The sequence below is a fragment of the Chrysemys picta genome, chromosome 1 (genome assembly GCF_011386835.1).
Source record: "Chrysemys picta bellii isolate R12L10 chromosome 1, ASM1138683v2, whole genome shotgun sequence".
Taxonomy (NCBI): domain Eukaryota; kingdom Metazoa; phylum Chordata; order Testudines; family Emydidae; genus Chrysemys; species Chrysemys picta.
In genome coordinates, this window is record NC_088791.1 from 257,370,094 (window position 1) to 257,386,627 (window position 16,534).

General features: G+C 41.8%; 1 protein-coding gene across 8 annotated transcripts in view; it reads right to left on the reverse strand.

The window, feature by feature from the left end:
* The window catches only part of FARP1 (FERM, ARH/RhoGEF and pleckstrin domain protein 1), a 357,744-nt gene extending 341,331 nt beyond the window's left edge, over positions 1 to 16,413 (reverse strand). For 2 of the 8 annotated variants that reach the window (XR_010600580.1, XM_065592630.1), the window contains exon 1: positions 15,990 to 16,297. The gene's annotated coding sequence lies outside the window, so the exon portion shown is untranslated. Of the gene's footprint in view, positions 1 to 15,743; positions 15,864 to 15,989 lie in introns of those variants that run through there. The other 6 variants (XR_010600582.1, XR_010600581.1, XM_005287025.5 and 3 more) reach the window with 6 other exon arrangements.
* Positions 16,414 to 16,534: the final 121 nt, after the last annotated feature.

A 16,534-nucleotide genomic window follows, 5' to 3' on the forward strand; every position in this document is an offset into this window, starting at 1 on the left:
CGTGAGGGCAGAACGTGTCATATCATCAGAACTCCTGGTCTCTGTTAACAACTCTCAAGCTCTGAACCATTTCATGTTCTTTATAGTTCTTGGCTCACACTACTTTAGTAAGAAAAATTAAAAATCCTTTTACTCATGTAGATATGGTGATTAATTATATTTTCTGAAGTTAAGGTCTCTTAAGAACTGTATTGTTAGATTTCCCTTTGCTCATCAAGCATCATAAAATTAAAAATGTATAATGGCTGCCTCCCAGAACTATAAACAAAAGCACTCACTACGTGCAGGTATGCTTTGATTTGTATTTTAAGTTAGAACCTTAGCTTATATCACACTCTTCCCACTTCCCAACCCCAAAAAAACAAAAACTGTCAGCTGTGGGGGAGTCAGTCAAAAAATAAACTTCTGCAAATTGTAGGGAGAGGGAGGAAGTGTGAAGAAACACAAATGGATTCCTGTTACCTTAGTTGCAAGATAATTATATACTGGGTAATCCCCACACAGTTTCAAAATATTCAAAAGGTCAAGATTTCATTTTTGCTTTTCATTTGCAACCGTCAATTCTTATTCCCTAGGGAAAGCTGCATGACGCTCCCCCACAGCACACACGGTTTATATGTTGATTTAAGGATTATAGCCATTCGGGCACATACAGCCATCAGGCACTATTAATCCAGCCCACAAGGATGAGCTGTGTAATGTCCTCAGTACACCTAAAACAGAAAAACAGCTTAAAGAAATCCAGGTGAAAAAAAATTAACAAGCAGCCTTCATAGGCTATTTTACACATTTTAAAACTCCACAGACGTGTCACCAACAAAATAGTTCCATTGAATTAACATTCACCAAAGGATTCATTTCAAATCCCTTTCATTATGTGACTAATTTAAAAATAGAACTCCTTTCTTCTAATGCATTAGTACACTGATGCAGAACACAGTTTAGCAGTACTGAAAGCAACAGGCTGAAAAGTGAACCTTTGTGCACACGACTTGTTTTTAAAGAGGAAATATTCTGAATGACCCAGAGAGTACCAAGATGTTTCCACCATGAACCCAGAAACTACATATACAATAAAGTATAATCCTCAAGACAATAAGCCCAAACTATTGCTATTCCTCTCTCAAGTCTCCAAGAGCATGAAGAATTTGATTAAGCTTCCCCAACATGAAATGACTAAATAAACACTATAAATTAAACAAAACTATGCTGATGTACTGATGATCTAGTTGCAATTACTTCCAACTGATCTGAGTTATTATTGTGCCCTCAAAGCTTTAAACCTCACAGAAAAAAGGTCATGCTTTACTGGAGGAAAACCAAAGAAAGAGTTGTGAAACTTGTCTTAAACTCATTCAAAAGTGACCAAACTAGCTTTTCTTTCTGACAGGTTCTTATTAAATTTAGCTCTGAAGTCTACTTCAGAAACACAGCTACTCTAGGATTTGTCAGTAACAAATGTGTTTGCCCTTAGATGTAATTTGATCATTAGTTAAAAAACACTAATTATAAATAACTACATCATGTTTTCTCTCATGCACAAACCAGAGACATGGGAGGGGGGGAGGAATTTGAGAGTTTTTTCTAGTTAGTATCATATAACCAAACTCTCATGCGTTTCATGTCCTGTAACTAGGGCTGTCAATTAATCGCAGTTAACTCACGCGATTAACTCAAAAATTGTAGTTTTAATCGCACTGTTAAACAATAGAATTCCAACTGAAATTTATTAAATTTTAGATTCAGAGTAGCAGCCGTGTTAGTCTGTATCCGCATGTTTTTCTACATTTTCAAATATATTGATTTTAATTACAACACAGAATATGAAGTATACACTGCTCGCTTTATATTTTTATTACAAATATTTGCACTGTAAAAAATGATAACAGTATTTTTCAATTCACCTCATACAAGTACTGTAGTGCAATCTCTTTATCGTGAAAGTGCAACTTAAAAATGTAGATTTTTTTTTCTGTGTTACATAATTGCACTTCAAAACAAAACAGTGTAGAACTTTAGAGCCTACAAGTCCACTCAGTCCTACTTCTTGTTCAGCCAACAGCTAAGACAAACAAGTTTGTTTACATTTATGGGAGATAATGCTGCCCGCTTATTTACAATGCCACTAGAAAGTGAGAATAGGCATTCACATGGGACTTTTGTAGCCAGCATTGCAAGGTGCCAGATATGCTAAACATTTGTATGCCTCTTCATGCTTCTGCCACCATTCCAGAGGACATGCTTTCATGCTGATGATGCTTGCTAAAAAAATAATGCTTTAATTAAATTTGTGACTGAACTCCTTGGGGGGACAATTCCATGTCTCCCGCTCTGTGTTTTACCTGCATTTTGCCATATATTTCATGTTATAGCAGTCTTGGATCATGACCCAGCACATGTTCGTTTTAAGAACACTTTCACTGCAGATTTGACAAAATGCAAAGATGGTACCAATGTGAGATTTATAAGGACAGATACAGCACTCAATCCAAGGTTTAAGAATCTGAAGTGCCTTCCAAAAATCTGAGGGGGACGAAGTGTGGAGAATGCTTTCAGATGTCTTAAAAGAGCAACATTCCGATGCAGAAACTACAGAACCCAAACCATCAAAAAAGAAAATCAATCTTCTGTTGGTGGCATCTGACTCAGATGATGAAAATGCATTGGTCCGCACTGTTTTGAATCATTATCAAGCAGAACCCATCATCAGCATGGGCGCATGTCCTCTGGAACGGTGGTTGAAGCATGAAGGGACATATGAATCATTAACGCATCTGGCATGTAAATATCTTGCAATGCCAGCTACAACAGTGCCATACAAATGCCAGTTGTCACTTTCAGGTGACATTGTAAACAAGAAACGGGCAGCATTATCTCCTGCAAACGTGAACAAACTTATTTGTCTGAGCAATTGGGTGAACAAGAAGTAGGACTGAGCAGACTTGTAGGCTCTAAAGTTTTACATTGTACAAAAAACCTGCATTCAAAAATAAAACATAGTTCTACATTTGTAAGTTCAACTTTTATGATAAAAAGATTGCACTACAGTACCTGTAATGGGGGAACTGAAAAATACTATTTCTTTTGCTTTTTTTACAGTGCAAATATTTATAATAAAAAATATAAAGTGAGCACTATATATTTTGTATTCTGGATTGTAATTAAAATCAATATATTTGAAAATACAGAAAACATCCAAAATATTTAAATAAATGGTATTCTATTATTGTTCAGCAGTGTGATTAGTCGCCATTAATTTTTTAATCGCTTGACAGCTCTACCTGTAACAATTTCCAAGTAGAGCCAAATAATCATTTCATTGCATGGGGCAGCACAAGAAAGCAAGTATTCACAAATAAACTAGGATACACACATCACAGTTCATGTTACAACTGCACCTGTATTTCCCCTCTATAGTTCCCCCTCAAGGGCACCCACTTTAGGCTCCCAGCTCCTCAGCCATCACCTCTCTTGGGCACAGATATGTCTCTCTCCCTCCTTACCAGGGTATTTCCAGGCTGCATAGCTGGCTGCCTATACTGTGAATTCCCCAGCAAAGTCATAGTGCCTAAGCAGGCTTGCTTTACTTTTCCCCTTTGAGACAGTAAACAATGAAATTGCCAAATTTAAGTTACCAGCCAGCTTTTTCTCAGAAAGCACATTGAATCTTAAGGTAAAAGCATTACAGAGCGAAAATATTTAGATCAATGAAGCTACACACATGCTAATAAATTTACCAGAGATTAATCCCAACAAGGGCTCTGACCAGTGAACAGTCCTTCAAACCCCACCCCAGGGGTTTTCCTTTGATTACCAGTTCATCACTCCTTAGGCTCAGAGCAAGAACACTCATAAATCTGAGAGTCCCTTCTTTATACAGTATGTTTTTTTAAACCTGCCCTCAGCAGAAAAAGGTGCCTCTGTCAGGGCAAAGCTTCAAAAGGCTGAATTCTTGCATAACCAGTGTAGACATTTTGCATACCCCTGTTCCTACAGATCTCCTGGAAATCAATTTAACTTTAAAAGTTCATTCTCATCTCAGCCCACTGTTTCGAATAGTCCTTTGAAACCCACAACACTTCCCAAGGTTTACATTAGTCATGTCTCCTAGACAAGTTACATACAATCCCACAATAACTCAAACATTTGCATTTGAATATAATAAGCTCCTAAAATACTTAAACTTAATTCACTAGGATTTGTCCAGGATATTGCAGGAAAGTTGCCATACCGGTCAGAACATTTACTTTAATTCAGGTATACTTGGTCCTGCCTCAATGCAGGGGGCTGGATTAGATGACCTATCAAAATCTCTTCCAGTCCTATATTTCTGTGATTCTATTAAGGGAAAACACAAAGTAGAAACTCTTAATCCCCTTCTGGAATTTTCCTGTAGGAAAATTCAGGGAGTCCTTATAGATTTTCAAGTATCCTCTGAGTGTCTTTTTATTATACTAGCTCTAATTAATTCTTCATGTATTAATTTCCTTAAGCTAAATCTAATTTTACTTTTAAAGTACAGAACTATTCTTTTGACTTTTTTTCCCCTCCAACTTCTCCAATTCACCAGCATTAGCGGTGGCAAATCACACTTCCCTCACTAAGCAACAATTGTATTCAGATCACGTATTTTAAAATTTACTGTCTCCTTCATTTGTATTGTGAGCCTGGCACATAGTTGTTTGGGATTGGGAGGATCTTTTTTTTTTTTTTTTTTTTTTTTTAAAATCACACTAGTTTCCCTAAAAGATTTCTTAAATATGTTTATTAGTTTTCTACCCAGAATTTTCTTTTTCATGGCCCACATCTAAAGCTGTAATTCTGATTTCTGAGGGCCAACAATATTGAAGTGTATGGAATTTTTTTTCTTTCTTTTTTTTTTTTTTTTTTTTTTTTTAAAAGAGAGAGAGAGAGAGCTGTAGAGAAATACAATGTGTGTTGTTTCTAAGGGGGTTTTCTTGGCTATATAAATTTCTTGTGATAGCTCTGAATATCCTCCAAGTTTACTTGAAAGACAGGAATTGTCATACAGTAAGACTAAGAACATCCTAGCAGACAAGACAAATTCTTGCAGATATCATCCCTAGCCTAGAGATCAAGAGGTGTGCAGCCCTCCCAGCTATTTTTACATGACAGTGGAATGAAAATGTAGTCCTAATATTCAATGTTCAATCACCTCACCCATTTCTTTGCCCTTGAATTACTCTTGTTTTATTTTTTCCCATTTGGTCACTATTCTAGTCTCCTGATATTAAAGTTTCTAGGGGTTACTTTAAAGAGAGGTGTAGTCCCAAATAGCTCACTCTTTACAGCAGAAGAAAGGGCAATTCTAGAATTTATGGACTGATACAGCTCACTGCACGCAACAGGAAACTTTCCACTGACAGCAAAGGGAGCTGAATCAAGCCCAGCCTTGTGTGTTTAAGAGCAATGCTGTGTTTGGTTTCAAGTCCTTTGCATGAACAGGTGATGGCTGCTCTCTAGGCTGACACATTGGGGTTTGAATCAGGGCCCTCCAGAGGTAAAAGCATGAACTATATTATATTCCCCCTGAATCAGCACAGACGGGGACCTGTAACATGCACTTACCAGGGATTACACGTCCAAATTCTCCTTTTTTGCTCTAAACTGAAGGAACAAGACAAAGTATCTTTGCCTCACTTGCAGAATCGGGGGGGGGGGGGAGGGGGGGGAGAGGGGGATGATTCTGACCTCTTTTGCATACCCACACCCCTCCTCTATGATTCTGGTAAACTATTTATATCCACTGTTTGAAATGCACAGCTAGTCCATACCTTAGTAAACAATTAGGTAAGGTGTAACCTTGCTCTACTCCATCATATATTTTCTCTGCAGTCATAGAGATTGGAATAGCTTTATTTTATTTGTTTTTCCAAGTGGAAAACCACCGTCAAGTATCAGCTGCTAGTTGTTCCTCCAAAACCTGTTTGACCCCTGGTGCCTCACTGCAGGTAGAAACATTCCTGGGTCTTTTGTCTAGTGCCTTAGCATATATTTATGCTGTCCAAATTAAAGCAGGAATTACATACAATGCATTGTCTTTTCTTCGTTTGGCTTCGGTCACTGGCCTTGTCTCCAGTAAGGAAATTAGTACAGGTGTAGTTATATCACTGTATTTAACCAGAACAAACCCTAATGTGAACACATTGGTCTAGTGCAGCTTACTTTGGTACTTTACCAGATCAAGCTGTACCAGTGCTGAAGGTCTAGGTTAGGGCTTTGCCCCCCTGTAATGGCATTGGGTGCAAAATTCCTTAATGTCAACAAGGCCTTTGGTAGGGCTTCCTCTTCTGGCAAGCCTTTGTTAGTACTGGGTTCAGTTTCTTCTTAGGAAGAAAAATTAAATCATTTGGAAGTGAAATCTTACAGGCCCCAAGCCTTTCCTGAATAGCCACATTACCACCTCTCAAGTTTTGATCAAATAGATTCCTTTTAGGTATTGTTCAGCTTGTGACTTATTTCTCAATTCAAATGAATTAAATACAGAAAAGCGAGTAGTGCTCTCTTACAATGCCTTTTTTTTTTTTAAATAGCAGAATCACTTGACTATTCGCTTTCATTAGGCTAGCAGCCCACCTGCTTTGTCCCTTTGTTCTTAAAGCTACTGTTGAACCAAGCAGAGAATATCCTGAAAATGCCTCAAGAAATAGGATATTTAATGCTCCCTTTCCATTATTTAGCAGATAAAAGGGAGGATCTGAAAAATGTTTATGTTCAGTTTTCCAGTATTACTTATTTTTCATAGCATTCAAAATTATATTAGACATTTCACAAAGAACATGAAGATGTCCCCAGCCCTAAAACATTTACAATAAAAATTTTATACAACACACAAGTGAACGCCATTAAACTGTAGAGACACTAGAATGCAAGAAGATTAAAATTATAGCAACACAATCATATACACCTCTACCTTGATACAACACTGTCCTCGGGAGCCAAAAAATCTTACCGTGTTATAGGTGAAACCACGTTATTTTGAACTTGCTTTGATCCATCGGAGTGCGTAGCCCCGCCCCCCTGGAGCACTGCTTTACCGTGTTATATCCAAATTCATGTTATATCGGGTCACGTTATATCGGGATAGAGGTGTAGCTAGCTTTGCTATGTATATATTCCAGTGGTTATGTTATATATAAAATAATACATATTAAAGAAATATTTAAGATAAATATTACTGATTCACTTATTGTAGGCATCATAAGAGATTAATTTTCAGGCCACAAAATTACCAAGTTATATATACACTATTTTCAAGCTTCAAACTAAACTACTACTAAGGCCCTGCATCATGGAGCGTTACCAGCACTCCTAGCTATCTTTGAGACACCACTGACTTCCTGAGGAAACTACAATCCATCAGTGATCTTCCAGAAGCCACCATCCTGGCCGCTATGGATGTAGAAGCCCTCTATACCAACATTCCACATGAAGATGGACTACACGCCGTCAGGAGCAGTATCCCCAATAATGTCACGGCAAACCTGGTGGCTGAACTTTGTGACTTTGGTCTTCATCCACAACTATTTCACATTTAGGAACAATGTATACCTTCAAGTCAGCGGGCACTGCTATGGGTACCCGCATGGCCCCACAGTATGCCAACATTTTTATGGCTGACTTAGAACAATGCTTCCTCAGCTCTCGTCCCCTAACGCCCCTACTCTACTTGCGCTACATTGATGACATCTTCATCAACTGGACCCATGGAAAAGAAGTCCTTGAGGAATTCCACCATGATTTCATCCATTTCCATCCCACCAACAACCTCAGCCTGGACCAGTCCACACAAGAAATCCGCTTCCTGGACACTACAGGGCTAATAAGCGATGGTCACATAACCACCACCTTATACAGGAAACCTACTGACCGCTATACTTACCTACATGACTCCAGCTTTCATCCAGACCACATCACGCAATCCATTGTCTACAGCCAAGCTCTAAAATACAACCACATTTGCTCCAATCCCTCAGACAGAGACAAACACCTACAAGATCTCTATTGTCGGAGAAAAACACAGTTCTCACTTTTTGTTTGGGTACAGCAAGTCAGATGCTTTATTTCTCTCACACTATCAAGCATTCTTAAAACTACAATACCCACCCCTCCTGAAGTGAAGAAACAGATTGACAGAGCCAGAAGAATACCCAGAAGTCACCTACTCCAGGACAAACCCAACAAAGAAAGTAACAGAACGCCACTAGCCATCACCTTCAGCCCCCAACTAAAACCTCTCCAACGCATCATCAAGGATCTACAACCTATTCCGAAGGACAATCCCTCATTCTCACAAATCTTGGGAGCCAGGCCAGTCCTTGCTTACAGACAGCCCCCCAACCTGAAGCAAATACTCACCAGCAACCACACACCACACAACAAAAACACTAACCCAGGAACCTATCCTTGCAACAAAACCTGTTCCCAACTCTGTCCACATATCTATTCAAGGGACACCATCATAGGACCTAATCACATCAGCCACAGTATCAGAGGCTCGTTCACCTGCACATCTACCAATCTGATATATGCCATCATGTACCAGCAATGCCCCTCTACCATGTACATTGGCCAAACCGGATAGTCTCTACACAAAAGAATAAATGGACACAAATCAGACGTCAAGAATTATAACATTCAAAAACCAGTCGGAGAACTATTCAACCTCCCTGGTCATTCAATTACAGACCTCAAAGTCGCAACACTCCAACAAAAAAAACTTCAAAAACAGACTCCAACAAGAAACCGCTGAATTTGAATTAATTTGCAAACTGGACACCATTAAATTAGGCTTGAATAAAGACTGGGAGTGAATGGGTCATTACACAAAGTAAAACTATTGCCCCATGCTAATTTTTTCCCCTACTGTTACTCACATCTTCTTGTCAACTGTTGGTACTGGTCCATCCTAATTATCACTACAAAAAGTTTTTTTTCTCCTGCTGATAATAGCCCACCTTAATCGATTAGTCTCGTTATAGCTGGTATGGCAACATCCATTTTTTCACGTTGTGTGTGTGATATATATATCTATCTTCCTACTGTATTTTCCACTACATGCATCTGATGAAGTGGATTTTAGCCCACTAAAGCTTATACCCAAATAAATTTGTTAGTCTCTAAGGTGCCACAAGTACTCCTTGTTCTTTTTGCTGATACAGACCAACACAGCTACCATTCTGAAACCTCTAGAACCTGCTGGTTTCACTGGAGCTCCAAACACAACCATCTGTACACCAAAATGCTACACTTTGAAAGTCTGGGGTCTATGCTTGCAATTCCCAAACCCCACTACCCAACAATTAGTTAAAAAGTCACTGCACAAACTGGTATAAGGCGACTATATGAGACAGAGGGGATAGAAAACTGTGAAGAACCATCTAAAACCAGAGCTTTTCAGTTTTTTCTCCTTCTTGACAACATCCACATAAACTTCTTTTTTTGGAGGGGGGAGGGGAGAGCAATTGGGGGGGGGAGGGGAGCCTAGGCATCACATTTTCCTTTTGTTTAAAAGGAAAGTGTAAAGGAGACCAGTGCATTATGGAAAAATTCTGTTCAATATTTATTCTTATCACTCTTCTTTCTTACACTGTTTACGATCTAGACTCTCCACAGAATGGAATAAGGTAAATCATTAGCAGATGGCATTTTCCATTAATTTAATTTTACATTGAAACCCTGACATACCAACTCATGCTATTATTTGTTTTCCATATAATGTTTTGGGATTAATTAAGTTAATTATCAGCACATTATCTTTTGGTTTTCCGTTTTAAAATGCTGTTAAACAATATTTTTTCACTTATACTTTGTGCAAAACAAACAGGGTACACCTACATAATTCAGGATGTGTACTCCTAGACTAAAGGCCATAGAATCATAGAACTGGAAGGGACCTCGAGAGGTCATCTAGTCCAGTCCCCTGCACTCAAGGCAGGACTAAGTATTATCTAGACCATCCCTGACAGGTGTTTGGCCAACCTGCTCTTAAAAATCCCCAATGTTGGAGATTCCACAACCTCCCTAGGCAATTTATTCCAGTGCTGCACCGCTCTGACAGTTAGGAAGTTTTTCCTAATGTCCAATCTAAACCGCCTTTGCTGCAATTTAAGCCCAATGCTTCTTGTCCTATCCTCAGAGGTTAAGAACAACAATTTTTCTCCCTCCTCCTTGTAACAACCTTTTATGTATTTGAAAACTTATGTCCCCTCTCAGTCTGCTCTTCTCCAGACTAAACAAACCCATTTTTTTCTATCTTCCCTCACAGGTCATGTTTTCTAGACCTTTAGTCATTTTTGTTGCTCTTCTCTGGACTTTCTCCAATTTGTCCACATCTTCCCTGAAATGTGGCACTCAGAACTGGACACAATACTCCAGTTGAGGCCTAATCAACGCAGAGTAGAGCGGAAGAATTACTTCTCGTGTCTTACAATAATCCTGCTTATACATCCCAGAATGATGTTTCTTTTTTTGCAACAGTTACACGGTTGACTCATATTTAGCTTGTGATCCACTATGACCCCCAGATCCCTTTCCGCAGTACTCCTTCCTAGACAGTCATTGCCCATTTTGTGTGTGCGCAACTGATTGTTCCTTCCTAAGTGGAGTACTTTGCATTTATCCTTATTGAATTTCATCCTATTTACTTCAGACCATTTCTCCAGTTTGTTCAGATCATTTTGAATTTTAATCCTATCCTCCAAAACACTTGCAACCCCTCCTAGCTTGGTATCATCCACAAACTTTATAAGTGTACTCTCTATGCCATTATCTAAATCGTTGATGAAGATATTGAACAGAATTGGACCCAGAACAGATCCCTGCGGGACCCCACTCATTATAGCCTTCCAGCATGACTGTGAACCACGGATAATTACTCTCTGAGAATGACTTTCCAACCAATTATGCACCCACCTTATAATAGTTCCATCTAAGTTGTATTTCTCTAGTTTGTTTATGAGACGGTCATGCGAGACAGCCATGACTATGTCTTCCCCTGTTCGTACACCACAGAGTACACAGACTGGGTTTTGTAAATCATGGTATTATTTCTAGCATTTGTAGATTGTGAATAATATCTCAAATTAAAACAGTCTGAAAGCCAACAAGGCTTATTCATTAATGACGAGGCTCATATGACAAATCTGCTGCAAGGTTTCTATAGTAACACCTTGTGACTGAAGAAGTGTTAGTGGGCGTCTATCACAAGCTATCTGTTCATTCTGAAAAAGCTCACCATGAATTGTGCAACGTTTCCTTTTTACTTCTACGTTATCAGCCAGTGAGAGCATGAGCCTGAAAGGGCAATTTAAAAAGTAAAACACGACATTAGAAACATGGGCATAGCCTTTGCTCTTAGTACTTTCATTATGGTAATTTCAGCACCACACAACCTGCATACATTTATTTTGGCCTCAAAGCAAAGTCAACAGAATATATGGATGAAAAATGAGAATGAAATCAAAGTTTCTACCCATTTTTGAATAGTTCTACTAAATTATTTCACTTGCAACTATTCCTCAAGACCAGCGATATAATAAATCAGAAAATACAAACTGCAAAAATCTATCCAAAATATACATTTGTTTTAGATTTCAAAACTCCAGGGTTTTGTTTGGTTCATTCCATTCTATATATCATAATTATCTATAGACAATACTGATTTTATTTTATAGAATTCACGGACACTCATTTTCACAAGTTTGAGCAACCACAACTCCAAATGAAGTCAATAAAAGCAGAGGTGGCACCTCTGAAAAATCAGGCCCTTTAACTTTATCTTGGACTACATTTTAGTTAGCTATTACACAAGACAGATGTTTTTTCTCTTCCCAAAGCCCTTTTTTCAGTCTAAAAAACTAAAACAACTTTTCGTTTCTGGTTTCAGACGATGCTTAGTTTTAAACTCTACTTCCTAAATTCCCTAAATAAGCATATCATGTTTTCATTTTCATAACCTTTAATCAGAGGTGCTGGAATTAGGGGTGCGGCAGCACCCCCTGGTTTGAGGTGATTTCCATTATATACAGGGCTTACAGTTTTGTTCAACCCCACTATAAAAGTTGTTCCAGCACCTATGCCTTTAACCAGCATGACTTTATTACAGCGAAGGTCAAAATTCCCATATGCAGTGGACCCCTGCCCCCATACGCATTAGATGAAGAGGCTGACCTAACTGACTAATTCATCTGCATTTCCGTGGGCCAAACTTAATGACATTTTGCACAAATTTAAAGCTGACTGAGCCTGATGACCTTTATAAGCACCGGTAATTAGTCCCTCAATGGCTTCTTCACCACCAGCAAAGTGAACTTCTCCTTCAGCTCAACCTTAATTCAATAGTCCATTCACAAACTTTAAATGTCAGAATCTGGTAAACACCCACAACCCCTGAAAACTATAAACCTTGACCTTTCAGTGAACTAAATCTACCATATTATCAAGATTTATTTCTCACCTTAAAATTTGTGTTTAGATAATGCCAGGCCCAAGATAATATAGAACTGCTAACTGTCTTGATTTCCAAAATGAAGGCATGATTTTATTTGTAAAGTAAAATTAATCTGACCTAACATCAGGGTTGGGGGGAAATTTTACGATGGTACACTAAAACTGTCTTCTTAATATCTTTGTAAACCTACTATTCCATTAAGGAAAAAAACTTGTTCACTGTCATCTCTAATTGGTATACTATTCTTTGAACATTTAAACGTCATAAGAGCTTGGTTACTAGTAGCTTGTTTTAAAAAGGTACGTTATTCATTGTGTAACCTTTATCTCAACTTCAAAGGGGACATTTTCAACTTGAAATTAAGTAATTTCAAAATAGTTAGTTTCTTACCCTACCAATTTGTGGTTTTAAAGTCACATACTCTTGTTGTTTATGTGGGTCACTACCTTTCCATTATAATAATACTTGGTGTTACTTGTAACAATACTAGATAATATAAATCTCTTATTTCTGTCAAAAGAATTTAACTTAAGTGTGAAAGACAGGAGCTAAAAAGATATTTGGACAGAGTGCTGAAACTTTCAGATATAGTCTCTCTCTCCTAGGACATTAATCATGTACTTTTAACATGATCTTTAATAACTTCCACTGAACCTTTTGCTACTTATCAAAAGAATCTTTGTTTTAAAAAAAAAGGCTATTTTCCACATCCCCTCATGCAATTCTACTATCTGATCCTGCAGTAAAGGTATAATTGAGAATTTAATTCACAAACACAAGGCAAAAATAGGTAAACTATGTCTTGTTCAGAACAAGAGAAGAGAATGCTACTTGATAAGGGGGCAGAATAAAGTGAGGTCACCTAACAGCCTGGTCCCCAGATACCCACATCTTGAAATGAGGTTCAGTCCACAGAAACCACAAACCCCAGCATGCAATGCTCTCTACCTTCGGCTGCACAAAGCACTAACTTGCTTCACCTTAGTTCAATCTGGGGAGGACTTCAAGATTCTGGCATATGGCCAATATAGAACCACAGCTGAGCAGATCTTGTATAATCTGACCAATTATAAAACAAAGTATCCGCCACACCTCAGCTGGATACTGAAATGTTGAAGAAAGCTTCATTAGAACAGACAGCAGATTTATTAAAACAGATTTTTGAGCGTTTTTTTTTTAAATGTACTCTAAGAATTTTATTTTGGTTGGATTAACTCCAATATCAACTGCTTCCTGTAAAAATAAATTGGAAGCAATACAAGGAGAAAAACTCTGCATATCTAGGAGATAAAAATAATAATAAAACAGCTGAGTGATACCCTTCCCTAAACAGTTATCTTTTCATCCCCCCAGGGACTAATCTACTTGAAGGCAAGTTTGTAAAGAGACCATAATTGAAAAACACTAAACATTCCATTTATTTTACTTCAGCAATAAAACAGCCAAGTACTACAGAGCTCCTAGGAGTTTGTTTTGTTGTTGTTTTTAAACAACAACCATAAAGATGAAACCCTATTGCTCACAAATGACAGTTTAAAGAACCTCAATTTTTCACTAACATAAGAAACTAAACGCTGCTCATATGGAAATGAGCTCCTTTTACTTAAACATTCCTTGGACAGTTAACACACTATTAACATTGTTCAGAAACAGTACAGAAAAATAAACTTCATCTCTAATTTTGAAACTGGAGGAAGTTCTGGCTATAAATTATTCCAGAACTAGTGGGAAAGGAGGCCGCTGAAGTCACCATGTATTGTATTGCTACCTGCAGGTGACCATTTTGCCTTTTACCGTATATGAGATTTATCTGCACTCCTGTTATGTGTTTGCTCAAGAAGACATGTGGGAGCGGGGAACCAGAGGGTTAAAACACAACACTAGATACTTGGTGAATGTCAAGCCTGCTTTAACACACACATGCTTCCCAGTCCCAGGCATGGCCATGAATGGTGCCACTTGGGCTGGATGTGCAGATATATGATAGGCAGGGCCGCCCAGAGGAAGGGGCAAGTGGAGCAATTTGCGCCGAGGCCCCCACAAGAATGTCGGAGGCTCCCCCCTGCCTCCGCCTTCCCCCATCCCCCAGCGCACCGCATCCAGAAGCGGCCTTGGATGGCGCTGCAGCCGTGTGGCCTGAGCTCCTCCTGCTCAGAGCCGTGTGGTGAGGGGGCGGGGCTCCGAGTTCCCGGCCCAGCAGGGGGAGTTCAGGTCCCGTGGAGCCACACCGCTGCAGCGCTGTCCAGGGCCGCTCCTGGACATGACACGCTGAGGCGCCAGGAGAGGGGGGAGGTGGGAGTAAGCAGCATGGTAAGCCCCTCTGAGCCGAGCACCCCCGACACCCCCACCACACACAGCCCTGACCCTTAGCTCTGAGCCCACCCCTCTGAGCCAGGCACCCCCGACCCCATCCCCTGCAGCCCTGGCCCCCAGCTCTGAGCACAGCCCCTCTGAGCCAGGCACCCCCTGACCCCATCCCCCCATAGCCCTGACCCCCAGCTCCAAGCCCAGACCCTGTGAGACAAGCACCACCCCCCCCCCCCCCGACCCAGAGCCCAGCTCCCCACCCAGCCCTGGGCAACAGCAGCGCCACCCCCAGGCAGCGACAGCCCATTGGCACCAACCATCACCCAGCGACAGCCCATTATGTAATTGCAAATATATACATACCATTAAAGCATTTAATGATTTTAAATAATGTATTTTGTGTATTTTCAAATTATTACAAATTAATTTTGCCTGTATTTCACTGGTTATTTTTTACATTTCCAAATACATGTTACTATAGTATTGCAACTTTTTTTTTTAATGGAAGGGGCCCCCTGAATCCTCTGGACAGCCCTGATGATAGGCGGTGACGCCTATCACACCGAGGATTTGGGAAGAGGGTGGGAAGGCCTTTCAATAAAGACACCAAAGCGCCTTGCTCCCTGAGGGAGCCTCCCTACACGGGTCGCGCTGCTCCCGGAGCGGGGCTCTGAACGCGCCCCTCTCGCAGTCAATTGTCTACGTGAAAGCGGCTCTGCCCCCGTCGGTCCGACCCCCCAGCTACCGGGGAGCGCCCCCCGCTCAGCCCGACCCCCGAGCACATCCCGCCAGGCTGGCAGCAGCTCCGCGCCCGCTCCGGGACAAGAGGGAGGAGGGTGTCCCAAAGGGCCCCGCATCCCGGGGCTGCAGCCACTGGGGCTCGCACCCACGCACAGCCCCGGACAGCCGCCCCCTCCTCCCACGAACAACTTCCCCGCAACGGGAGCAACCAAAAGGCACCAACTTCTGCTCCGGCCGCAGCCCGGCGCCCGGGGCTGAGCAACTGCGCGCCGGCGGGGCCCCCCGCGGATCGCAGGGGCTGCGTCTCTCCCCCGCGGCCAGCGCCCCGCTGCAGGCACCGGCTAGGGGCGGGGGCGAGGAGGCTCTTTCCACCCACCCCGCAGCGGTCGGTCCACACACCCGCCGGGGCCGCTCGGTGCAGTCGCTCCCCCCACCCCCAGCAGCCCATTGTTCCCCGGGCGGCTCTCACCGTGCGCGGCGTTGGGGCTGCTCGGCTCCCGCTCGCTAGGCTCCCTCTGGCTGGCGCAGGAGGAGTCGGGCTCGGCCGCCGAAGGTCCGAGCCATTAAAGGCTCCGCGGGGAGGCGGCGGGGGCAGGGCAGCAGGGGGACAGCTGAATCAGGGGCGCCATGTCCGCCTGGCTGGCTCGGCACTGAGAGGGCGGCGGCGGCCGGGCGCGGGGGAGCGGGAGGGACCGGAGCTCCGCTGCCTCCTACGGACCGGGGGAAGCGGGAACTGGACGCCGCTCGCTGCTGCCGCTACCCCTCCCCTAAACCTGCCCCCTCCCGGAGGGGGAAGTGGAGAGAGGGAGCCGCCGGCTGGAGGAGGAGGAGGAGGCGGCCGAGAGCCCCCTCCAGCGTTCAGCAGCGCGCCCTGCCTGCCACCGCCGCTCCTCTCCGCCCCTGGCGCGGCAGCCCGGAGCCCTCAGCGCCCGGCGGCAGCTGCCTCTTGCCGCCCGCCTGCTATTGGCGGGCTCAGCTGGTTCCTGAGCAGCTGGACGCTCTAGAGTCCAAAGT